The sequence below is a fragment of the Giraffa tippelskirchi genome, chromosome 1, assembly GCF_054371585.1.
Source record: "Giraffa tippelskirchi isolate mGirTip1 chromosome 1, T2T-mGirTip1v1.2.pri, whole genome shotgun sequence".
Lineage (NCBI taxonomy): Eukaryota > Metazoa > Chordata > Mammalia > Artiodactyla > Giraffidae > Giraffa > Giraffa tippelskirchi.
In genome coordinates, this window is record NC_137275.1 from 178,963,724 (window position 1) to 178,990,587 (window position 26,864).

At 35.8% G+C, this 26,864-nt stretch overlaps 1 protein-coding gene and 1 long non-coding RNA gene across 7 annotated transcripts in view; both read left to right on the plus strand.

Annotated features, from left to right (window-relative positions):
* ZCCHC7 (zinc finger CCHC-type containing 7) overlaps positions 1-26,864 on the plus strand; it is a 240,347-nt gene that overhangs the window by 103,075 nt on the left and 110,408 nt on the right. The gene's annotated exons all lie outside the window — the stretch shown is intronic.
* On the plus strand, positions 6,527-11,252 carry LOC145513664 (uncharacterized). Its single transcript, XR_014059657.1, has 2 exons — positions 6,527-8,731; positions 9,548-11,252. It is a non-coding gene; the product is annotated as an uncharacterized LOC145513664 (long non-coding RNA).

Genomic DNA, 26,864 nt, shown 5'->3' on the forward strand with positions numbered 1-26,864 from the left:
TTCCCCAGTAGCATATTGGACACCTTCAGACCTGGAGGACTCATCTTTTGGTGTCATATCTCTTTGGCATTTTATACAGTTCATGAGGTTCTCATGGAAAGCAAAGAGGAACTAAAGAGCTTCTTGATGAGGGTGAAGGAGGAAAGTGAAATCGCCAGTCCAGGTTTGATGCATGATACAGGGTGCTCGGGGCTGGTGCACCAGGATGACCCAGAGGGATGGGATGGGGAGGGAGGTGGGAGGGGAGTTCTGGAAGGGGAACACATGTACACACCCATGGCGGATTCATGTCAGTGTATGGCAAAACCAGTACAATATTGTAAAGTAAAAAAATAGATAAATAAATTAATTAAAAAAAAAAACCCTCAATTTTAGGGGCTTAACAACAACAACAAAAAGAGCTGGCTTAAGACTAAATATTAAAAAACTAGGATCATGGCATCCGCCACCATTACTGCATGACAAATAGAAGGGGGAAAGGTGGAAGTAGTGACAGATTCCCTCTTATTGGGCTTCAAAATTGCTGCGGGCAGTGACTATAGCCATGAAATCAGAAGATGATTGCTTCTTGGCCAGAAAGCAATGACAAACCTAGACAGTGTGTTGAAAAGCAGAGACATTACTCTGCCAACAAAGGTTTGTACAGTCAAGACTATGGTCTTTCCAGTGGTCACGTACGGTTGTGAGAGCTGGACTGTAAAGAAGGTGAAACGCCAAAGAATTGATACTTTCAAACTGTGGCGTTGGAGGAGACTTTTCAAAGTCCCTTGGACAGCAAGGAGATCAAACCAGTCAATCTTAAGGGAGATCAACCTTGAATATTCACTGGAAGGACTGATGCTGAAGCTCCAGTATTTTGGTCATCTTATGTGAACAGATGACTCATTGGAGAAGTCCCTGATGCTGGGAAAGATTGAGGGTAGAAGCAGAAGAAGGCTCAGAGGATGAGATGGCTGGGTGGCATCACCGATGCAATGAGCATGAACCTGGGCAAACTCTGGGAGATGGTGAGGGACAGGAAGGCCTGGCGCGCTACAGTCCATGGGGTCACAAAGAGTCAGACATGACTGGGTGACTGAACAACCACAAATAACCTCAAGGAAATAAGAAAGATCAAAAGTTAATAAACTAGAAAACAGAAAAACCATAAAGAAAATTAGTGAAATAAAAAACTAATCCTTTGCAAAAATGTTAATAAAACAGAGTCTAGATAGACTTATCAGGAAAAAAACAAGGTAAGACATAAATTACCATTATTAGCAAAGTAACAAGGGATATCACACAGATACTATAGATATTGTACGTGCTGAGTCACTTTAGTCGTGTCTGACTCTTTGTGACCCAATGAACTGTAGCCCACTAGGCTCCTCTGCTCCATGGGATTCTCCAGGTAAGAATATTGGAGTGGGTTGCCGTGCCCTCCTCTAAGGGATCTTCCCAACCCAGGGATCAAACCCGTGTCTCTTATGACTCCTAAATTGGCAGGCAGGTTCTTTATCACTACCACCACCAGGGAATATAATATCCTGTAGATATTAAGGATAAGAGACGTTATGGAGAATCTTAAATCAGTAAGTTTTAATCAATAAGTACAGTAAGTTCGATGAAAAGGACAAATTTCTTGAAAGACATAACGTTGAGTTAAGAAGAAATAGACCACCTGGATAGCACTGTTACAGAAGTTGAATTTTTAACTGTTAACCTTCCCAGAGAAACCTCCAGGTTCAGATGTCTGTCAGATGGTAGATTGTACTGAAGTTTAAGGATGAAAAAATGTTAATTCTATACAAATTCTTTAAGAATATAGAAGATGAGGTAATGCTTTTCAACTTATAAGCCTTGCATTACCATGACACAGAAACTAGATAAGACAAATAAGTTCAACTTCATGAACATAGACACAAAATTTTTAACAGAAATATTAGGAAATTAATCCTGTATAACATAAAAACCTTAATAAGTCATGACCAAGTGACTTATTCCAGGAGCTAAGATTGGTTTAACATGTGAAAATTATTTAATGTTATTCAGTATATTAACAGAGAAAACCCATATGATCATCTCGGTAAATGCAAATAAAGCATTTTACAAAATTTAACACCCATTCATGACAGATTAGAAAACAAAACTTGGCAAACTAGAAATAAAGAGGAGCTTTCTCAGCCCCACAGAAGGCCTCTTTAAAAACCTACAACTGAAAACATTTATTCTACAATTGGGAGTAAAACAAGACAGTCCCTTCTCAGCAATTCTCTCAACATAATACTAGAAGTTGTGCCTTAAGGCAAGACAAAGGCATACCAGATTGTAAAGAAAAATAAAATTGTCTTTTATTGTAACTGATGTGAAAATTTCCTTGGAAAATTGTAAGAGATATATAAAATAATTATTGGGGCTAATAAGCTTAGCAAAGATGTAGGAAATAATTCTGTTTGTATATATTGCCAACAAACAAGTGGAACTTGAATATTGTAAAAATTCCATTGGAATAGTATAAAAAATGTGAAATACATGGTGATAATTTTAACAGAATAAGACCTTTACACTGAAAACTGTAAAGCAATGTAGAGAATAATGAAGATTCAGATAAATGGAGAACTATGCTGTGTTAATGGATCAGAACATTCAATTTTTTTGTGTCAGTTCTTCCCAGATTTATTTGTAGATTCAGTGCAAAATCAACCAGAATCCCAATAGGATTTTTCTTTTAGGTGACAATTTCTAAATTGATTATAAAATGTATTTAGAAATGCAAAGACTCTAGAATACAGTAATCAAAACACTGTGATATCTATCATTGTAAAGTAGGCATAGATATATAGGACAAAGGAAAAGAGAGTCTAGAGATAAACCCATAACAATGACAAACATTTCACTAGGAGACGTGGATAGGCATTTTAAAATATTGATGTTACACCAGTTGGATTGCCATATGCCAAAAATGAGGCATAATTCTTACATCACCTGACATATAACAGTTAACTTTCAAAATCAATAAGCAAAGCTTTATTGAGACCAAAGCCTCATGGTAAATTTTTGTTGATGTGTCAAGAAGTAATTATTTAGAGACTTCTACTTCTTCATAGGTGTATTTTAAATCTTCTTTTATAATGTAACTGCGTTTTCTAGCAAACAAAAGAACATAAACTTACAGATAAAGAGAAATAAAAATCTGTGGACTTCACCTCTTATTTCAGATCATTTCTTCCTTTTACATCTGTTCTTTTGATAAGAGTATAAATGCATTTTTTTAAATTGCTTTAACTTTTAAGATTGGAGAGGTGAATTGCTTGGTCACATTCACTAATCATTTGTTAATAGTGTGAGGTACTACTGGTATATGCTTTGTGTTTTGTACTGACCAATGTTAATTCTCGTAAGACAATATTCAACTTGATGATGTTGATTTAGGGATTTAAAGTACATCTCTATTCCTGTTCCATTTCCAGATTAAATTTACTATAGACAAGCTGTAGATAAATTCTCAAGAAAATACCTGTCTTCAAAGTAATGCCATCTCAGAAAGTAGAGTACATTTGTATGCAAACTGTTTTAAAATTGAAGGGTATTTTTATATTTGTCATTTCATAAAACATTATTCATGGGAGAAGAGTTTGAGGGAGGAGCCTTATTCAAGGGAGAAGCCTTCTGTCTCCTGGCTTGCTATCTAACTATTGAGTGAGTTAGGCAATGAACTTCCCACTGTGTACACAGGATTTCTCCAGACATAGTGTAAAATATAAAACCAGCCCACAAAGGCTTCCACTTTTTGAGAGCCCTATGGTTTGTTTATGATGCCATATTGTCTATCCTGTAAGGTTCCCTTGAGTATATTTTATTTTGTTATTCTTGGTTATAAGATCTGGACGGACTTGAATTGACCAGGAAGTATATCTTGATTCAGCCCAAATAGTCTTGAGAGATCACATTGACCTCAGGGTACTTGAGAAGGAATTGATTTACGTGTCTAGGCAATTATATTGTTCAAAGTTTTATAATATTTTGTAGAAATTATAAATCAAAATTGCAAGTATTCAACATTCTTAATAGATAGCATATTAAAAAGCAGAGACATTACTTTGCCAACAAAAGTCTATCTAGTTAAGGCTACGGTTTTTCCAGTAGTCATGTATGGATGTGAGAGTTGGACTATAAAGAAAGCTGAGCGCCGAAGAATTGAAGCTTTTGAACTGTGGTGTTAGAGAAGACTTTTGAGAGTCCCTTGGACTGCAAGGAGATCCAACCAGTCCATCCTAAAGGAGATCAGTCCTGGGTGTTCATTGGAAGGACTGATGTTGAAGCTGAAACGCCAATACTTTGGCCACCTGATGCAAAGAACTGACTCATTGGAAAAGACCCTGATGCTGGGAAAGATTGAAGGGAGGAGGAAAAGGGGACGACAGAGGATGAGATGGTTGGATGGCATCACCAACTCAATGGATATGAGTCTGGGTAAACTCTGGGAGCTGGTGATGGACAGGGAAGCCTGGCGTGCTTTGGTCCATGGGGTCGCAAAGAGTCGGACATGACTGAGTGACTGAACTGAACAGAATAGGGAGACAGAGACAAGAAAGACAAGTGTTCTTCTCATCAGTTAAATGAAATCTATCTTTTAAAAATATTTATTTTATTATGTTGTAAAATATGTAAAGATACATCCTTTTGTCATTTGATCCTGATATTTAGAATATGTATGTGTTTAGAATGTTTAGAATATCTCTTTCAGAAATAAGTTTATATAATTTTGGGGTATGTTTACTATTACATATTTGTGGAAAATTCTCTTTACTCAGAAAAATTTTTTTGCAGTCCTTTTATTTCATTTTGCTACCTTTGTCTTGTTCTGTTGTATAGTAAAGTAAGAACAAGCCACTTGAGAGTAATATGTTTACCCATTCAGGGTAAATATTTAGTTCTATGAAAGAATTCAGTCCAGGTAATTAAGTTTGATATTTGTCTGTATTCAAATTTATGGTGTAGAAAAACAGATTTTTAAAGTATATCAAATTGATATCTTTGTAATTGTAAGTTAAATTACTTATTTGATCAAATTTATTCTTTTCTTTGACATATTTTGTATAATTAATACATTCATATTTTTAGAAATAACATTTTAAAATGAGTCTAGTTTTACTAAAAATGCTACTATATTCCTTATGTTGTCAACTAATTTGCAAAAGAGCATATGAAAAATTATGTCTTTATTATCACAAATATTCTAAGCAGTACTTAGAATTGGCGTTTTCTCACATTGGTAATTTTTTTGTGTTTAACCATTACTGAGTATATAGTATTAATGGCATACAATACATACTTCCTTTTTATCTGAAAGCATATCAAATGTTCAAGCTGCCAGGTTTTTTTTTTTTTTTTTTTTTTTATGTTTTGTTTTTAAATATTTTAAACCTGTAGAAACTTATAGGAATAACACAATGAACTCCATTATACCTTTCACTTAGATATTGAATACTGTTAACATTTTTGCTATAATTGCTTTGTTACTTAACCTTCCTTTCCCTTCTCCTCTACACACAGACACATACATTTTATTACTATTTTTTTGGATTAATTAGTTGAGAATACGGAGAAGGCAATGGCACCCCACTCCAGTACTCTTGCCTGGAAAATCCCATGGACAGAGGAGCCTGGTAGGCCGCAGTCCATGGGGTCGTGAAGAGTCAGACATGACTGAGCGACTTCACTTTCCCTTTTCACTTTCATGCATTGGAGAAGGAAATGGCAACCCACTCCAGTATTCTTGCCTGGAGAATCCCAGCGACAGGGGAGCCTGGTGGGCTGCCGTCTATGGGGTTGCACAGAGTCGGACACGACTGAAGCGACTTAGCAGCAGCAGCAGCAGCAGTTGAGAATAACTTGCAGACATCAAGCTCTTTTACCCCTAAATATTTCAGAATATATATCCTTAAGTATCCTACACTATCTTACATAGCTACAATATAGTTAACAAACTCAAGAAACTTAACATTTATAAAATTCTTTTATCTACTATTGTTGTTCAGTCGCTCAGTTGTGTCCGACTCCATGGACTGCAGCACACCAAGCTTCGCTGTCCTTCACCGTCTCCCGAAGCTTGCTCAAACTTATCCATTGAGTCAGTGATGCCATCCAACCGTTTTGTCCTCTGTCGTCCCCTTCTCCTCCTGCCTTTAGTCTTTCCTAGCATGGGGTTCTTTGCTAATGAGTCAGATCTTCACATCAGGTGGCCACAGTATTGGAGTTTCAGCTTCAGCATCAGTTCTTCCAATAAACATTTAGGATTGATTTCCTTTAGGATGGACTGGTTTGATCTCCTTGCAGTCCAAGGGACTCTCAAGAGTCTTCTCCAACACCACAATTCAAAAGCATCAGTTCTTCGGCACTCAGCCTTCTTTATAGTCCAACTCTCACATCCATACATGACTTCTGGAAAAACCATAGCTTTGACTAGATGGACCTCTATATTTATCTAATGTAGAGTCCAAATTAAAATTTTCCAGTCGTGTTCCAGTCCTTATGATCTAATCCAGGATCAAGTATGACATTTAGTTGTCTTTTGAGTCTCCTCAATCTTGAGCAGTGTTTCAATTTTTCTTTGTTTTTCATGTTATTGACATTTTAAAAGAGTCAGTGAGTTTTGTAGAATGTCCTGTAATTTGGGCTTGGCATGATAAGATTCAGGTTATATATTTTTGGCAGAGGTACTATATAAGTGATAATATGTTCAATTTCATTACATAAGGAGGTTCATATGTCAGTTTGTTATTTTATTGATATTAACTTCTATCATTTGATTAGGATGGTTTCACCATATTTCTCTTTGTAAGAACTTTTCCCTTTGTAAGCAGTCTGTGGGGAGATGCTTTGAGATGGTGTGATACCCAGTTTTCCAACTAACTTGAACACATTTTTAATATCCATTGACGATTCTTACCTGAATCAGTTAAACTTGTTGTGGTTTAATTCACCAAATTTTGCATGCACAGTTCTTAAGAACTGCTATTAAAAAATACTGTATGCGTGTATAAATATAACATAATCAAATATTTTAAAAATTAGAATATCTATAACATAGTTTTTGTAATTAGTTTGCCAGTAGCTGCTCTAAAAAAATGTTCACAAACTTGGTTGCTTAAAAGAACAGAAATTTATTCTGTTATATAAAGTTCTGGAGGCCAGAAGTCCAAAATCAGTATCACTGGGCAAAAATGAAGGCTCCAGGAGGGCTCTACTCTCTCTGGAGGGCTCTACTCTCTCTGGAGACTCTAAGGGAGAAGCTGTTCCATGCGTCTTCCAGCTCTGTGGTCTGCCAGTGTTCCCCGGCTTGTGGCTGTATCACTCCAGTCTTCAAATGCAGCATTGTCAGATCTCTTTTTGTTCCTTCTTGCTGCCTTCTCTTCACTGTCTCAGATCTCCCTCTTGAAAGGATATTCTTGATTGCACTTACTTGTGTTATTTATTCCAAGGGGGAATGCTGGATTCCCCTAAATGCAACCCAAAAAGCTCTTTGTGTTTTTGTTTAGATTGTGTCATTTTTCTGTAACCTCTATGGATAGAAATTAACGTAATCCTGAATGCTATCATTTTTCTCAGCAAATTTTAAGCAAATGGTCTGGAATGAGTACAGACTCTACCAGTACAGTTAGTCTTTTGTATCCACAGGTTCCTCATCCATGGATTCAGCCAATCACTGATAGAAAGTATTTATGGGGACAAAGTTCCCTCAAGTTCCAAAAGGCAATATTTGAATTTGTTTGTATGCAAGCAACTGTTTATATGGTATTTACATTGTGTTTACAGCTATTTACTTAGCATTTACATTGTATTAGATATTATAAATAATCTATAGATGATTTAAAATACAAAGGAGGATGTGCTCAGGTTATAGGCAAATACTATGCTGTTTCACATAAGGGACTTGAGCATTCTAAGTTTTGGTATCTGCAGGGCTTCTGGGACCAATCCCATCAGGATACTGAACGATGACTATACTTGCTCTTTTTTAGCTTTTGGACTTCCTGTTGAATTTAATGGCATAATATGCTTATAAAGATTGCTTTTTATTAATTATGATTGAACTTCTTACTGAGAGACTGTCTGAATGTTGTTTTTCTTAATTGTAGACAAGTTTTAACTGTGAAATAACAACTTTGAATTTTTAGAGATTATTGTTTAAGGACCGATTCTATAGTCTTTGTCCATAAATCCTGCGATACTTACCTTGTTTAGCTGCTAGGTCAAGTAACAGTAAAGTAGACAAAAGCATCCCCAGCTAAGCATTCCATCCACCATTTTTTACTTTTGAAGTGGAGGCAGGGAATTACTTGGAGGAGCAGACTGACACTGTGTAAAGGAATGACAGGGAACTGACAGGATCAAGAGTGGGTGGTAGAGGCTTTTAATAATCTGAGCTCTTAGTTGCAATAACTAAAATCCAGCCCTAAGGAAACAGGTGGGAGAGGAAGGACGGTGAGTGAAAAGGAGGAAGAAAGGGAGCCAGATAATAAACCTAGGTGTTTATCTGGCCTCAGCATAGTTCAGTCATTCTAGGTCTATTCTAGAGATTCAAGAATTAATACTCTCTCCCCATTTCTCAATTCTACTTTCCTCAGGGCTGGCTTTGTTCCTAGGCAGGCTATATAGTTGGAGGAAAATGACCTTAGGCAACTTAAGATTTGCATGGTTCTTAACTGAGACAGTGCCTCTTTTCTAATAGTTCTTTAAAAGTTCAGCAGTGGGATCAGGTATTCACCCCTTATATGGGAGTGTGAAGAGGAGTGAGATGGGGAGGAGTGCTTGTCACTCATCACTATCCAGACCATATGCTTAGAATGATTTTCCAATAAGAGAGTGAAAGGAATGAAAGCTAAAGAGGTGAAATAGTTACCTGCTGCTGCTGCTGCTGCTGCTAAGTCGCTTCAGTCGTGTCCGACTCTGTGCGACCCCATAGACGGCAGCCAACCAGGCTCTCCCGTCCCTGAGATTCTCCAGGCAAGAACACTGGAGTGGGTTGCCATTTCCTTCTCCAATGCATGAAAGTGAAAAGTGAAAGTGAAGTTGCTCAGTCGTGTCCGACTCTTCGCGACCCCATGGACTGCAGCCTACCAGGCTCCTCTGTCCATAGGATTTTCCAGGCAAGAGTACTGGAGTGGGGTGCCATTGCCTTCTCCGAAATAGTTATCTACTATAGGCCAAAATCTAGCATCTGATTTAGGATCCCATATATATTGTACATGGAATAATCTTTAATGTAAAATATGCTTAATTAGTCTTCTTAAGGAGAAGGCAATGGCACCCCACTCCAGTACTGTTGCCTGGAAAATCCCATGGATGTCGGAGCCTGGTAGGCTGCAGTCCATGGGGTCGCGAAGAGTCAGACACGACTGAGCGACTTCACTTTCACTTTTCACTTTCATGCATTGGAGAAGGAAATGGCAACCCACTCCAGTGTTCTTGTCTGGAGAATCCCAGGGACGGCGGAGCCTTGGTGGGCTGCCGTCTATGGGGTCGCACAGAGTCGGACACGACTGAAGCGACTTAGCAGCAGCAGCAGCAGCAGTCTTATTAAAAACTTCAGAGTGTCTTTCAGAGCTATTTGTCATTTGTCTAACAGTAACTAGATGGAAATGTTTCAGCCATTCTTTCAACAATTATTTATTGAATGTCTGCTACACTGTTTTACTGAAAGTATCATTTAATCTTCTCAAAAGTTATATATAATTTTAACAATAACTTTTATGTATAGAACTAGATTTCAAGACAATTTTAAAGTGATTTTTCTTTCATATTTTATCACAGTATGTCAACTAACCAGGCTAAAGGATTTATGTAAGCCAAGGAACACTAAGTTATATTTTAAAACATATTTTAACCAAGGCTTACAGGCTATCTCTTTACCTTTTATTTATCTAAAGTGCTATGGGATTTTTAATGCCTACGTGAAGCATACAGTAAGCCTCTTCTGGAGGACCCATGCATAGCACAGTGCAGTTACTCAATTTATCTACCTTGGAAGGATGAAAGGCTAAGTTGAAAAATCATTTATCAGTTCCACTTCAGTTGTTACATTTTTGCTTCAGAAACATCCTTCATCTCCTGAGTCTCATAATCTCTTGCCTTTGAGGTTGTTTCATAGACATGCTTTCACTCAAACGCCTTCAATTTGAACTTCTTCTAGAGGGGTGCCTATCTCCTAGAAGTTGCCTCCTGGGACTATTTTACTGCTGTTATTTCAGCTCCTCCCACCTAGCTTGTTGAAGAAAGTTCTCTCACCAAAGGCATTTCTAATCAGAAACCTGTGCTAGTCAAGCGGTGTAGCAGCTTTTTGGAAACTGAGCACCCAACCTGGAGTTCCTTAAAAGGAACACATAACAAAACCTACTAAGAAGGCCCAAGGTACCCTTTTGCCCTTCAGAATGAACTTAAGATACCCTTGCTTTTATGCTTTCAAAGAATGTGTCCCACTGGAACAAGATTATACTTTTGACTTTAAATGATAATAATTCTCTGAGAAATGTATGATAAAGCCATATTTCTTTCAAATTCATAAGCCCTAAATGGAATTACTCCTTGTGCTGTTTTTCTAGCAAGACTTAAATTTTCATGAATAGGTAGTGATTCTATCCACATGTTCAGGGTTCTGTTTTCTATCTATATTCTTCCTTTCCACAAACTGCCTTCCCTTTGACTATATCACTTAGAAAGCTATTGTTTAAAATTATTGTTGTATTGCTTCTTATTTAGATGTTCTATCCTTAAACATCCTGTACATTTCTCAGAGTACTCACACACAAACTCTGTGTGTGTCCTGTATTTGTTTTATGTGTTCATACAGAGGTCAAGTTAATATTGTTTGGTAATATGGTACTTAGTAAAACAGTCCATAATTTTTTAATATCTAGGCGTTTGATATCATGGCAGGCACAAAGATTTTAAATAAGACATAGTTCCTGCTTTCAAGGAAATTTTAACCTTATAGATGCCATAAGGTATACATACAGGTTTAATATAGTAAGATCATTAAGGAGTGAGCAATCAGTTTCTCCTTAGGAAATCAAGGGAGACTTCGTGAAGGAGCTGATATTTGAGTCAGCATTAGATTACTGGGATATTTTGATTGAATCTTCGGTTTCCTGGATTACAACATTATATAGATGAGACATTTAAAGGAAAACATGAGTGTCTCTCATGCATATAATTCTTGGTGGTTGTCAAAGCTTTTTCGTATTTATTTCTCATTTGTGCTTCCTAACCCTATGAGTCTACAGAGATTATATTTTTTACTGATGTGTAAAAATCTTACCTATTTAGCGTTCAGAGTTTACTTTGTTTTCTGATTGCCTTGATCATCAGAAAACAGAATTATTAATCTGGACTCTTTCTGCCATGGTCTTTTGTCCTTCAGATTAGGTAGGACTATAGAAGAAAAAGAGATTTCTTGTTCCTGGTTTCTTCCCTGAAAAGTCAATATTGATCCTATCCTGCTTGACCAGATTTGTCAGTGACCTCTTACAATATAATACTATTCCAACATGACTTTTGGCTCAAAAATTTTAAAAAGGTGGCAGGGGATGAAGTAGGAACTTTTTTGCCAATGAATTTGAAGTATTCTTGAATTTTCTGTGTTCTCATATCTGCTTATATATTTCTGTGAGGTGTTTCTGGATAATGTACCAGCTACAATAGTATAAAATGTTAAGGTTGTGCATATCTTGCTACATAATTTTTGTAGCAGAACCGCACTTTTTCTTTGTGTTGAAATACTCTTTGAGGAGAAGAGAAAATAGAAGAAACCTTAGCTTAGTGAAGTAGTAAGTATTTTTGTGTGCTACTAGAAAACTGCTTAATAATAAAATTTTCTCTGTCTACTTGATATTAACCTTTTATAAAATGGCCTTTATTAAAGGAAAATTTGGGTTTGATTCTGCCAAAATAAAATTTCATTCCTTAAGCTATTATTCAGAAGGCTGTGTCTCACCTGATTGATCATTCCAACTATTTCTCTCTGTGCTTCAAATCATCAAAATCCCATTTGCCCCACTGCAGGGTTGGCATAAGAATGACTGTGATGGCAGCAATTAACATTATGATCGCAATGAAGACTTTAGAAGGAAATAGAAGCTTCATTAATATCTAGCAATTTTTTTTGCCCACAGCTATGTAATTAATAAGAAATGATAGTTGGGGAAACAAAAGCAGGGAAAGCTGCTCTTTGTAAATAGTTTTGAAAATATTTTCATCCTTCCCTCATAGGATTGAAAAGCAAATTCTATCGTTATTTTCCATGTTGATCATTTCTACTTTGTAGCTTATAGTTGTGGTTAATTTTGCTTTTAACCTTTAGAAAGAAACAACACATCAAATTGGAGAAGTCAGCATTCTACATAGAGTAATAGAAATTCATTGTCAATTTAAAAAAGGCAAAGGACTTATAGCATACCCTCTCTCACACAAAGATTTAGGCATAATGTTTCCTTAGTTAATACAATATTGTGTATTGCGTTCACTGCAGGACTTATTTCACTTGAATTTTCAAATAATTATTTAATGTCCTGGGTTGCAATTCTTACTTAAAAAAAACATCTAAGTACTTATATTAAGCAAAGCAGCCGTTCTTGGCAATCTCCAGTGTTTACTATTTTTCATAATTACGACTTTTATAGAGACTTTTCTTTTTGTTGTAATAAGATTCTTATTGTAATGCTTTTGCTCTTTGCCCTGTAATGTTGCTTTGTTGGTTTGTTCATCTACCTTGTAGACCTTGATGACCTTCATGTTCTAGTCCTTTGGCTTTTTACTAGGCTGAACCAAAAGAAAACACTTGGTTGCTAGCAAAAGAGCTGAACAAAGGCAAAAACGGAGGGTTTTAAGCATGGGATACTGCCATAGAAAAAAGCAAATATATTTCAGCTCGGTCTATAAGAACCACATTCTGTAAGTCTAGGTACTGCTGTCATTTCATTTTTATTATTGATCTTCCCTTAGCCTCTGTACATTGTCAAAAAGTTGTGTTTTATCACAGCAAGATTTGACAAAATTGCCCAATTTGAACCTTTTAAAGTTGAGGGAAGTTGGTTTTCTACATGATATAACTAATTGGGATGGGGGGTAGCCTGCCTGGTGCTTCATCTGTACATTTAGCTCAGGGTGAGATTTATTTATAAATCTTTTAAACAAATTTTTAATTTTTACTGCCTTTTCTTTTGGTATCAATATTGAAGGCAAATGTATAGGAACCATTAAGAGATAGTCAGTAAACATTAAAATAAAGAGGAAAATGTTTGACAGTTTCCTTGGGTATCAAAATAGAAAGTTAAATACATCATATTTAACTATGTTACCAGCACTACTGAATGACAATAGTAAATTTTCCAGTTCTAAGATGGCAGGAATAGCAGGTTTAAACTAACAACTGCTTAAAAATATAAGCTATCCAGATACTGATAGAGTGAAATGATCACATTACAAGGCAGTTATTAGAATAATGGTCAACATTAGCCCTTGGTTTTAATTTCCACATCATTTGAAGATAGCACTTGCTGGTGAGGTTTTGGGACCTAAAGATCATTAATGTCTTGTAGTATATATGTGAGTCTGTGAATGTTACTTGTATGTAAGTAACTCATGTGAAAAGAATATAGAAAAAACTAAAAGCTCATCTTACCTGCCTTTTCTATGGTTGGGGTTTATTTTTCGAAGGCTAGTTTAGGTTCCATTTCCATAGTAATATAATTCAGTATGTTTTTTGCTTTAGCTTGTTACAAATTTAATTTAGTTTCTAAGAATATTAAATTTATATTTATCAAGGCCTATGTGTCAGTTAAGTATTGCAAGAGAATTTGTTTTATACAGATTAAAGATAGGCAAATTACCCAGAATTTAACTTTGTCAACCTGATTTTTATGTTAGCTCTGTTAGAAAGCAAATACAATTTTAATTATGGTTAAAGACAAAATTCTTGTAAAGTATATATAAAGGCCAGACAAATTAAAGTATTGATGTCTTAAAAGTTTATGAGTAAGAAGTCTTTTAAATTGCTTTCATATCACTTAAGAATAAACCAGAGAATAACTTTTTTACATTCACCAAATAAATTCATTGAAAACAGTCCTCACATGGGGGGAAAAACACATTTCATACTTTGTAACTCCTAAAATAAAGGAAAATAAGCTGTAGGAATAGCCAAAGTAAGGATTAAAATAGACAGACAACATAGTTTCTTTTAAAACAGATGGAATTGAACAAAATTTGTTCCTCTTGTTAACAGGCCATCATTTTTTGTTTATTATTTTTAAGAAGAAACAATCCAAGTAGGCTTAAGCATATTTAATATAAAAAAAATGTTGATGTAAAGAAAATAGCCAAGGGATATGTATTTGTTAACAATTTATATATATTTTCAGATTTTAATATTAGTACAATTAATAGAAATATTATAGAGTTATAAAGCATTGGATAAAGTTTACATTTTAAAAACCAGTTCATTTAATGAGATAATTTCCAAAATTTATCAGTGCTTCTTAAACACACTTGGACTTTTCATTCAAGAATGCACACACTTAATAGTTGTATATACATGACAGTAAGGGATCTGGATTAAAAATGCTTTTCTTGCTTTTTATATACGTCTTATGAATTTAGGAATTTTGCTCCTAATATGCCAAACCATAGCTATTTAGATAGGTCCCGATGATAGCTAAAAGTTTTACTTTATAGATGGATGTTTGGCTTGGCTAATGAGCGTGTAACAAAATGCTGTAAATGGAAAGCTATTTCTGACTTAAACTCTTGATTCTTCTGCATTAGTGCTAGTAAAATTGATGTATTCTTAGTTCCAAGTAGTGGTATTTTATAATGTCATAGCAAAAGCATGGTTGGAAATGAGAAGTGCTGTCTCTTAGAAGTTCTCTCATATTTCAGCTAAAACATACTCAGCAAAAAAGATATGTAAATTAAAAGAAAATCTCCAATTTCCTATTCTGGGTAAAGCTTTGATTTTTGCTGATTCAGGAAGTAAGGTTGACATTGGAGCCTCTCATTTCATCTGGAATAATCACTTTTGGCTTTTGAAAAGTCTTTCATTTTAGCAGCAATATCTTCTAAAACAGTCCATTTTGCATGGATGAACCTGTTTTTCTCTAGATAACACAGAAAATACAACTATCAAAAACGGTAACCTGCTTTCTATAGTATTGCTTTCCAGAGTGCCCAGTGAGATACTAAAGTGCCAGGCTGTTCACTCTGGAGATTTCACTGATTTTCTTAGCTGCTTTCCTACCCCCACCCCCCAAGTAACAACCCCAAACAGAAGAATTTTATAACTTCCAAATTGACTACTGCAGTAAAATGTTTAACACCAGGGTTAGATAACTAAGTTGCTGACTACCTAACGAAGGTGGTTAATATCAATAGAGCTTTCTCCTAAACCAGCTTAGGATCATTCAGAATATATAATTCCAGTTCTTGAATCATGGAACTCCTTTTTTTTTCTCTGTTAAAATAGGTGTTGGATTGTTATCTTACTAATTGTGATATTTTCTCAGAGTTTTACATTAGTATTTTTTTCTTCCATATATCAAGGTATACTTACCGTCTGAATAAATCATAGTGAACTTGCTTTTGTTATGGGGTCAGTATATGAGGTATCCAACTGAATTCCAAATATTTGCCTGTCAAAATAAGGAAAGTATAAACTACTTATTTGTTTAAATTATTATTAACAAAATTATTAGCATTTTAAATACATTTTCTGGTGTAATCTACATACAATCCCTTAAAATTTCCAAACAGAGGTCAAAATTCTGTATTGGTTGGATTTCTGCCAAATGATACTAAAATCAAATTTGAGTTTTTCTCTCACATCTGTGGTAAATGGAAATGTATATTCAATGTTTTCTTTGCCTGGAGATTTATAAATGGACCCATTGTGTTTCAGGTATATAATTTCCTTGCTGTATGTATGGAGGTACTTCCTTGTTTCCCACGGTACTTGACAGTGCTCTCAAAGGATAAAATGTGTGTGCGTGCAGTCCTGGACACACTATGTATTTCTCTTGCTATGTGGACTATTAATGCTGTATGATAAACGTTGTTAATGCTGTATGATAAACGTACTTATATCAGGTATTGTATTCTGTGTAGATAGTGCTTTTAAACTTCTTCCTGATAGCACATTCTGTTGTGTTAATGCAGTAAAGCCAAGATGACAGGATGACACAGTGAAACTCTTATTAAAAACATGTTCCAATTGTTGCAGAGATATTAATGGAAATCTAGAGCTTGCTGCCTTGAGTTATTTTAAAGTGTGTATTTTATATTTAGTTTACATTTGCATATTAATTTTATCTATTAAGAATTGCTTTCAAATTAAACGATTTACATATACTTAAACAAAAGCATGAAATTAGATTTTAACTCCAGAAACCAGTTCATTGTATCAGCATGCTAAGTGGTTTTGCATTAAGGAAAGCCAGATTCAGTGACAAGTTTGACCCTCACACTTGAAAATACCATGAAGGAAAAGCAATCATGGAAGTCATGTATATATATTTATTATGTAAAAGACATGTCTTTTATTTTAGATAATGAAAATGCTCAAATTATGATTAATGTTTAAGCTTAACATTAGCCAAAACATGGGAAAGAATTATGGCAGGACATTTAGAATTATTTCTGAGTGAAGTTTCTTACATAAAAATTATAAAGCTTCTGAAGGAATTGATGAGTTGTCCAGTTGAAATCTATATATGTTTGTTTTCATCTTGATGTCATAAGGTAGATATCTTTTAAAATTTAAGAATAGTATAAAAACAGATTTTAAGATTTTAATAAGACCTTCCTTGGAAAATTCTAAACCTATATGTAAAATTGGCAGATCATCTGACCATTCTCACCCTATTGAAATTATTTCAGCACTGTATATTGCTGGCTATAAGTACTTTGGAAACTCTTCAATCCAGCTGTTTTTCTTTGGCAAAATATTACTTACTTTTTAAACCAGCTTATGTTGGAGGGGACATCAACATTGCTTCCTCCTTTATTCAGTCTTTATAACCATTTGGAGTTATAAAATCATTTTGGAGTTCATTAGTAAATTTTAAGTATTGCCGAAAGCACTGTGCAGTGTTCAAGATTCATGTTCTGGGATTAAAACTGAATTTATATACACACATACTACATACTTCTAAAGCCGTGGGACAGTTATTGAAACCGCACTGTGAACTATGCTAGAGGAGTTAGCCTGCTTTGTTTGTAGACATGGTTGATTGGAAAACAACAACAACAGAAAAATTGTCCAGATTGGCTACTGAAATGCTTTTCAGTCTTTACTGTACAACTGTAGCAGCAAAGAGTTGATCAAAGTTCAGATGAAAACGTTAACAAGTCTAGCTAGGCTTCCAGTGTTTTCATGAGAATGGCACAATAGACTGGATTTTTGCATAGTATGAACAGTTTGCATACAATTGTGTGATATAAGGACATGAAGATAGAGTTTGTCTTCTGTGTCTCCAAACTTACTTACACATCTTGATTCTCATTGTATTCATTTTAGAATCCGTTAACCAATAAGGATTTACCTTAAAATCCAGCATTTTTGGGTATGCTTATTGTCTCGCAGTTGTGCTTTGTAGTGCCATATGGTTGCTGCTCAGCTTGATTTACAATCTTAGTCCTTTTGCTTCTTATTCTCGCCATTTTGTAAAGATAGCCTGAGCTGCTTTGTGGTACAGGTCAAGTACTTGTGAAGTGAACTCTAAGGAAGTGAACTTCCATTGTGCTAGAGTATCTTCTTAAAAAAATAAAGGCTACCCTAAACCATAGTTTTTCAATACATAAATTTCCTATTTAGAGCAACCTGGATTTTCTACAAGATATATACCATGATGTAATAACAGTTATGTTTTATTTTAGGCAGAGTCTTATTTTTTTTTTTAAAAAAAGCTCAATTTATAAATGAGTATTTATGAAAAGCTTACTTTTATTTATTTTTTTAAACTGGTTAAATCTTTTTTACAATTGCAGTATAATTGCTTTACAACGTTGTGTTAATTTCTGAAAAAGATTACTTTTAAAATAGCTTATTCATATAAGTTCTTTAGAAGACAATTCTTAATGTATTTAAACATGATTTCATTTATACTAACTTTTTGAAAAGTGAGGGAGAACTTTAATCTTCATATATTAAGGGGTAGTGAATGATAGTCAATTATTTTTGCCAAGATTGTGTTCCATCCTAAAACCTAACTAGTCTTATAATTTTCACTTTTTTCTTTTCTCTTATAAAAAGGATGGTGGATGTTTTACTCTGCTTGTTAGCTGTGGTGACTGTGCCATGAGTGTTCTGCCATGATTGATCAGTGAGGACCACTATGTTTTTTTCATATATATTCACTGTGGAATAAAATCCAGTGTTGGATGTTTCTTTTTTTTCAGTGAGTAGTGAAGGAAGGGGATGGTGGTGGAGGGGGGAGCATTTGTTCCATTGAATAATTTATAATAGCTAATTTCTCAGTAAGAATTCACCAAAACGTGATCGATATATCTCACTTAGGAAAAAAAGTCTTCTGTAAGATAAATTGTATCCCATTTGATATATCAAATAGGTATATAAATTCTTGGCATATCAAACCATTTTTTCTCAATTATTTTATAGTATAAAATTAGAGATGAGTTACTCTAAAAAACAAATTGATGTTTTAAACCCCCCCAAAAAATCAAATTTAAGATAACTTTTTAGAAGAATCACTTTCAGACACACAATACTGAGTCAGATTATGAATGCCATGTAGAGAAGTTTGTTTTATATTTGGCATAGTGACTTAAATATAGCCAGTGGTTCTCAGATTTTCACCCTCTTCTTGAAATACTCTAATGGAATGCATAGCTCTTCTTCATTGTTCAGTATTCTGCCTTCTAGTATTTTGGAGAAGGAGCTGTTTCAATCACCTTCACAATTTATGCTCCAACCGCATCTAATTATACATAAAATTTTGAGCAAACCAGTAGCAATTGGGCTATATACCCTCTCTCCCCACTCCATGCTCACATCCATTCAACTTGTTTTTTATTTATCCTTCTGGTCTTGCTTTAGTTTTCCTCCAAGAAGCCTTATTTCATCCCCCCAAACTGAATTAGGAATAACTACTATGTGCCCCTGTGACGTCCTGTGTTTACATCTATCTAGGCAGTTTTCTTTTTGTACCTTGAGTACCCATTTATGTGTTTCCCTCCCTGCCAAGCTCTGAAGTTAGCCACTTGAAGGCAATAACCATGTCAGCCACACTGGTTAGGTGCTCAATAATTTGTTGAATTTTGGTTTACCATTAGATGTCTTCCAAGGAATTATTTTCTTATTTAATAATTTATGACTGTATTTTAAATTACAGTTTCAACTGTTTAATGTCAAATCTTCTCTTTTTGTTTATTTCAACCTGCTAAGTGAAAAAGTGGATTTTGACATGTAACTTACTAAATAAGTAAGTAATTCCTTGGAAGACATCTAACGGTGAACCAAAACTCAAGAAATTATTATTGAGCACCTACCAGTGTAGCTTCAGAGCTTGGCAGGGAGTGAAACACATAAATGGGTACTCAAGGTACAAAAAGAGAAGTACCTCAATAGATGTAAATACAGGACATCACAGGGGCACATAGTAGTAATTCCTAATTCAGTTTTGGGAGATGAAATAAGACTTCTTAAGAAAACTAAAGCAAGACCTGAAGGATAAACAAAAATAAGCTGAATGGATTTGAGCATGGAGTGGGGAGAGAAGGTTGCAGGTTCTGGGAACAGCAAGTATGTAACCCAACTGCTATTGATTTGCTCAGAAATTTATGTATAACTAGATGTGACTGGAGCATACATGGTGAAGATGATTGAAAACAGTGAGAGATTAGTCTAGAGTGGTAAATTGGGATCAGATTATGAAGGGCCTTATACATGTGATCAGAAAATTTAAGGATTTCTAGAAGGGATTTTGCTTAAAATAGTGAGTGACATGATCGTATTTGCAATTTAGGAAAGTCGATCTGGCGAAAGACTGGAGAGTAACAGAGTTGGGCAGGCCAAGAGTAACATTAGGTACAAAGAGTACTGGCTGCTTTTTCATTCTTCTAGGTAATTAATGCTAGAGGAGGGTCAGGTTTGAGAAAGGAAAGAATAAAAGTGCTGTGGTAGAGGTTGTGCTTTCATGTAGAATAGGGGGTGTTAAATGTTACCTTGGCTCTGTCCCTGATGAGGCCCATGATAACCTTAAACAAATCATTTACTCCCCAGTATCTTCATCTTTGGCATCAATATATAGTAATGCTTTGATGTCCAGTTCTTGCGTTTCTGTGGCCATGCAGAAGACAGTTGTGAATATATTATGAAATATTTAGTGTATGATAGCAAAAGATAGGATATTATTTAGTGTAATGGAGAATATTTTTACTAAATACATTGCCATGGTACCATAAAACTGGTGTAGTGAACTATGGACCAGTGTCCACCATCATTTGGGATAGGAAAATAATTTGTTACAGTGAACTTTTGGCTGTAATGTTTTTTTTTTTTTAATTTTTTTTTTTTTTAACTTAATTCCTTTGCTAGTGATTTAATAAGGAAGGAAAGAGATCCACCTATTCTGCACTAGGCACTGTATTTTACATATATTTTATGTATTTTATAAGTACTTTGTGTATGATATGTTCTTTAGATCATTTAATCCTCCACATCTTCACACCTCACTTCACAACCTTATGAATGTAGGTAGATATTATTATTGCTGTCTTCCAATTAAGAAAACAAGTGATATCAAGTAAGTTTCCCAGAGTCTCATTGCTCACTAGGAATGTTAAATTACGTGTTGAAAAGGGACCAAGGTAGATAGCGATGGGCAAAAAAATAGCAGTGAAGTATGGGTGACATGGAGAAGGCAATGTCACCCCACTCCAGTACTCTTGCCTGGAAAATCCCATGGACGGAGGAGCCTGGTAGGCTGCAGACAATGGGGTCGCTAAGAGTCGGAGGAAATGACTGAGCGACTTCACTTCCACTTTGCCCTTTCATACACTGGAGAAGGAAATGGCAACCCACTCCCGTATTCTTGCCTGGAGAATCCCAGGGACGGGGGAGCCTGGTGGGCTGCCGTCTATGGGGTCGCACAGAGTCGGACATGACTGAAGTGATTTAGCAGCAGCAGCAGCATGGGTAACATTTCTTCATTTAAGTATACTTAGAAATTAAACATTTTTTTGTATTTATTCAATTGATCAGAATTTTGAATGTCTGTTATGTGCCTGTCCCTGTTCTAGGTGCAGTAATATCTGTACCATTGTGTTGTTTTGTTTCTGAAAATGGTTTCCAAGGTAGCAGTTAAGGACATTAAAACTTCAAAGCTGTTGGCCCAATACTAATAAAAAATAAATTTGGGAACAAAAGATATTTTATATTTTCTTCATCATTTTGCTTGGCAATAAGTCATAAGCCTCTGAAATATTGCAGAAAACAAAAGCTTTTTTCTCAACTTTTCTCTTGGTATGAATCTACTAAAAATCAGTTTTTAGTGTTATGTACATAGGCCAGCATAAATAGTAGTAGGATATGTCTGTATAGTGCTTTAAGATTTAAGTGCTTTCACATATTTTCTCATATAATTCTCATGGGTCTCAGAGGAGGTAGTAAAAAACCAGTTACTAACCCAGCTTTGCGTGTGAGGAAATAGGTTCTAAAAGGTGAAGTTTCGGATCTAATGCTCTTCCTATTATACCATACTGCCTCTAGATGTGTAGTCTATTTACAAATTTAAATAATTTAAATTTTAAATAATGTCATTGCAACTTTCTTATTTTCCTACCCAGAGTGTCTCAGTAGAGATTCCTGTATTGTTTGGGAAGTTAAACCAAATGTTCTTTTGTAGTCTTTCGGATTTTACAACAACAGTTAATCCATATTTTTTAATAGCAGTGTTGAGGAGCCAGGGATCTTTGGTTCCTAGATCCCTTCTAAGTGCTTAGAAGCTGCTTGGAGAGAATACTCAGTGAAAGGAAGGAAACAGTCCTTTATTGAATACCTTTATTGGATAGCTAGATACTGGCAGGTACCTTTATCTGATTCCTCTAAGATAGTAATACCACAGTGGAATCAACAAGCATATCATAATTCAAGTAAAAGCTTGCTATTATGAATGCTAGATTATAGCCACATACCGAATACTTTTCCAGTTTTACTGCTTTGGCTATAGTTCACAGTTCTCTACCTGGAATGCTTTGTCTCATCTCAGTCTGCCAGAATTCAGTTCAACCAGTCTTCAAAACCAGCTCAGCTGATGCTTCCTTTGTAAAGCTTTCTCTACTTCAGCTAGTGATGATCCACATTTTTATAGCAGATGTCACGTGTAACTATTATTTCAGTTATTTGTGTGTATCTCTTACCTTTTTTGTTTTCTTTATTATAGAACATTGTCTACCCATATCCTTGAATATTATCCTTTCCTTAGATCTCTTGGTCAATTCCTTCCACCAAAGTTCCAGCCCTCAATCTATTTTGCATCTGCTTTTTTCTCTGTGGGGGGCAGGTTGAGGGTGGGGGCATGGCAGGGAGATTATTATACCAACAAATTTTTTTTTTTTATAGTAGTTTTCCATGGTACAATCTCTATTTTTTCTTTTTTTGTCCACCTTATTTTGGAATTATGGTAAGGCTCTTACTATTTGAGCTTAAACAAACTATTTTCTGAACTTCGGATCACCTAGCTAATAAATAATGGAGCCATTTTACCTTCATTGTTTACCTGGAGTAATTTTCTGTGTGGTGGTGGTTTAGTCGCTAAGTTGTGTCTGACTCTTACGACTCCATGGACTATAGCCCTCCAGGTTCCTCTGTCCATGGGATTCTCCAGGCAAGAATACTGGAATGGGTTGCCATTTCCTTGTCCAGGGGATCTTCCCAACCCAAGATTTGAACCGGGGTTTCCTGGATTGCAAGCAGATTCTTTACCGACTGAGCTACAAAGGGAAGTTGCCAATTTCATATGTGTTTAGGACAGAATACAAAATCAAGTATTCAAAAAGAGATTGATACTAAAGATTTTTGAGAAATAATTTTGTGAGAATATAGCCTGTTACCTATACTATGACTGTTTCTATATTTATGATAGCCAGGTTAATCTTTTAAAACATTGCCTGAATAGATTTTCTCCTCCTTTAAAAAACCTTCATGGCTAACAGTTGCCTAAGAAGTAAATTTTAGCTCTGGTTTGTTTAATCCCTCAGTACTTCCTTGTACTCTAGTTGGACTGCTCACTAGTTTGCTTTCCACCAGTCTAGATTGTTCTCCCATTCCTTCTGTGGTTACCTGAGTTCTGTTCTTTTCTCAAGTTCTGTTGGATCCCCCTCTCCCTCCCCTACTTTTTCCATTCATTGAGGCTTGTATAACTTTTGATATGTTATAGCATGTACTTTTCTTTATTGTTTCTGATTTTTTAATGTTTCTGAAACCTACCATTCCCCCTGTAGTATAAAGCTTCAAAGAGAGAACCATGGTTTACTCTACCTTTCCAGGGCCTTTACATGGCACATAGAAGGCATGTATTCATTAATAACTAATAGCAATAATGAGAAAGAGAATTGTTGATTGCTTTCTTTTGCCTATCCAAACACTTGTAATTTGACCCAGATATTATCTGAGTAGATTGGGTCACTTTTACTCGTTACCAGAAGACTCCCCTAACACATTTGATTGATAAGATGGCCTCTTGAAGAGAAGAGTGGCCTATGGACCTTCAGCCAAGTTGTTACTAAGATCCCATTGATTGTAGTGACAGTGTGTTGAGTACCTTGGTAGTGGAAACTATTGGAGACATTAAAGAACCTTAGAAAGGGAAAATCATACGCTTGTTCCAGTTTTATATCTGAATCCTTCTTGGAGCACATTTCCGAAAAGTCTCTACCCCTGACCCTACCCTCTGTACTACATACACAGTTTACCTTGTTCTCTTAGAAATCAGTTCCAAGCCTCAGTAAATCAGAAAGTCTAGCAATAAGAAATTGTTCCCAGCAGAGTAGAAATGTTTGTCTACAGTTTTTCCAAAGTGTTCAGGTATCAGCACAAATGCCACGGTTTAATTCATATGATTAATCAAACATTGCTTTGTTTTTCTGGAGCTCTCTTGGACTGCAGTATAGTCAGAGATGTGTAGAATTTGAGCCTCCTGAGTTTGACAAGTCTTGTGCTTTCTGAAGTAAAATGATCTGCATCCCCTCCCTTCCTTCTCCTTAACTCATGAGGAGACAATGTGGGGGAATTATTGCTTTGGAGACAAGCAGACAGATTCAGATTCCTATTCTTCTAACAATATAGCCTTGTTGAGATTGTTATTGTTCATTCACTAAGTTGTGTCTGACTCTCTGAGACCCCATAAACTGCAGCACACCAGGCTTCCCTGACCTTCTCTATCTCTCTGAATTTGCTCAGACTCATGTCCATTGAGTCAGTGATGCCATCCGACCATTTTATCCTCTGTCACCCTCTTCTTCTCTTGCCCTCCATCTTTCTCAGCATCAGTTCAGTTCAGTCGCTCAGTCATGTCCGACTGTTTGCGACCCCGTGGACTGCAGCACACCAGGCCTCCTGTCCACCACCAACTCCCGGAGTTGACCCAAACTCCTGTCCATTGAGTTGGTGATGCCATCTAACCATCTCATCCTCTGTTGTCCCCTTCTCCTCCCACCTTCAATCTTTCCCAGCATCAGGGTCTTTTCAAATGAGTCAGCTCTTTGCATTATGTGGCCAAAGTATTGGAGCTTCAGCTTCAGCATCAGTCCTTGCAATGAATATTCAGAGTTGATTTCCTTTAGGATTGACTGGTTTGATCTCCTTGTAGTCCAAGGGACTCTCAAAAGTCTTCTGCAGCACCGCTAGTTCGAAAGCATCAATTCTTCGGTGCTCAGCCTTCTTTATGGTCCAACTCTCATGTCTGTACATGACTACTGGAAAAACCATAACTTTGACTATACAGACCTTTGTCAGCAAAGTGATTGGTTATCCTCATAGTTAGCTAGACTTCTTCACTTAAATTTTTTCCTGACAGTTTTCTAATGAAAATTACGTTCTGTGAAAAGAATCGGGCACAGTGTTTATTACTGCATAATAGTTTCTCAGTATATGTGATGTGCTTCCCTAGAGTGACCAGCTTGTCCTGGTTTGTCCAGGACTTTCCCAGTTTGCGCTCTGAGTCCCATATGTCCTGGGAACCTCTCCACCACTCCTCCCTCCCTCCTGCTCTTTCTTTCTCCTACACCGCCCACCATTTGACTTTTCTAGGTGTATTGACCATTCTTTGAATAAGTGTGGTCAAGTTTTACTTGATAGGTTATACTTTTAGGTTGTATGTATGTATGTGCGTGTGTGTGTGCGTGTTTCAAGGCACGTATGAGATTGCATTATTCAATTGGTTTGTTAAGTGTTTATTGGTTGTCCTGATTTATAATCAAGGAGGTTTGTGAGTTACTTGGTAAAGTGGGGGTACAGTTAAAAGTGGTGACTTGGATCTTTCACCCTATTGGTGGGTACCGACTTCCTTAAGGAACTGTAGATCATATGCACAAGCTTCCATGAGCTTAGAAAGTTCTTTGTCTTAAAGCATCTCATCCTGTTAAACAGTTCTTTTAAATTGATGTTCTCTTGGTCTAAATATGCTAGGTTACAAAATGTTTATTTGTAGAATGTTGCAATTTTCCTCCTTTATTTAAATATTTACTTAAATGTTTGAATAACTAATGTGAATTCAATACATTTAATGTTTTCTAATGAGACAGTAAATTGCAATTATGATTTTGCACTTTTTTGGCATTTTCTCTTTGTTTCTTATTTTGCCTTCATCTTTCCTGTCTTCAACTCTAAGATTTCTTTTTTAATTAAAAAAAATCAAATAGAAAACAAATATCTGGTGTTTTTGTCAGTGTCGTGGCCTTATGTCAAGATGGTGAAAGGTATCTCTCCAAATTATTGTTCTGCTATAGTTATTTCTTTTAAAGAAGGCCTCTTGTATAGCTATTTGTTGAATTGTGTACCTACTGAATTAGTCAAAGCTCTAGCTAAAACCATTTTTTTTCTTCACCTCTCCCCTCCCCCCCAAACTTGCTTTTGTTATGTATTGGCTTGCTAATCCTTGTGTTGAGCAGTATCAGACATCACCTTTCTTGGGGGCAGTTAGTCCACTCTTCCGCTTTCTTTGTCAAAGGGCTCCCTTAATAGGAGAAGTCAACAGAGAGGACAAAAAGGATTGAAAGTTGTATTTAATCAGGGTCAGAGAGGTGGTGTTCAGAGTGACGGGCCCACAGGCAGGCTGGCCTTTTATGCTTGCCGACGCAGATGGTCCCAGAGCATTCAGCTAAGTGAAGAGAAAGCTGCCCAGTGAAAGCTATTGTAGGGTAGCATCGTTACAGTTGAGAAAGGTTGCCAGGGGTAACTAGAGAGTATCACCAGTATTGTGTGATCACTAGTCTGTGCCACTGAAAATGTTAGACTGAGGATTGTATTGGGTCCCTTGGCATCTTGATGTTCATATGTAAGCAGTATTAGCTTACGTTAGTGTTTTTAATTTAATTTTTCTGTTTTCCTCCCTTTGTTCTTGCCTTTTTTAGTACATAAAGCATAGATTTATTTATATTTGTAATTTTAAAAGATCTGCTTCTACAAGCATGTAGTTTTTTGATAATATGTCTATTATAGTTTAGTAAAGACTATACCAAATAGTTTAAATTTTTGCAAATACATTGGATTTATGGAAATCTAATATTTCTCATTTGAAGAGCTTGTAGTTAATTTTCCACTCCTCTGAAAGTACCCTGGTATATCCATCATGGATAGGTTTTTTTTCTCTTCG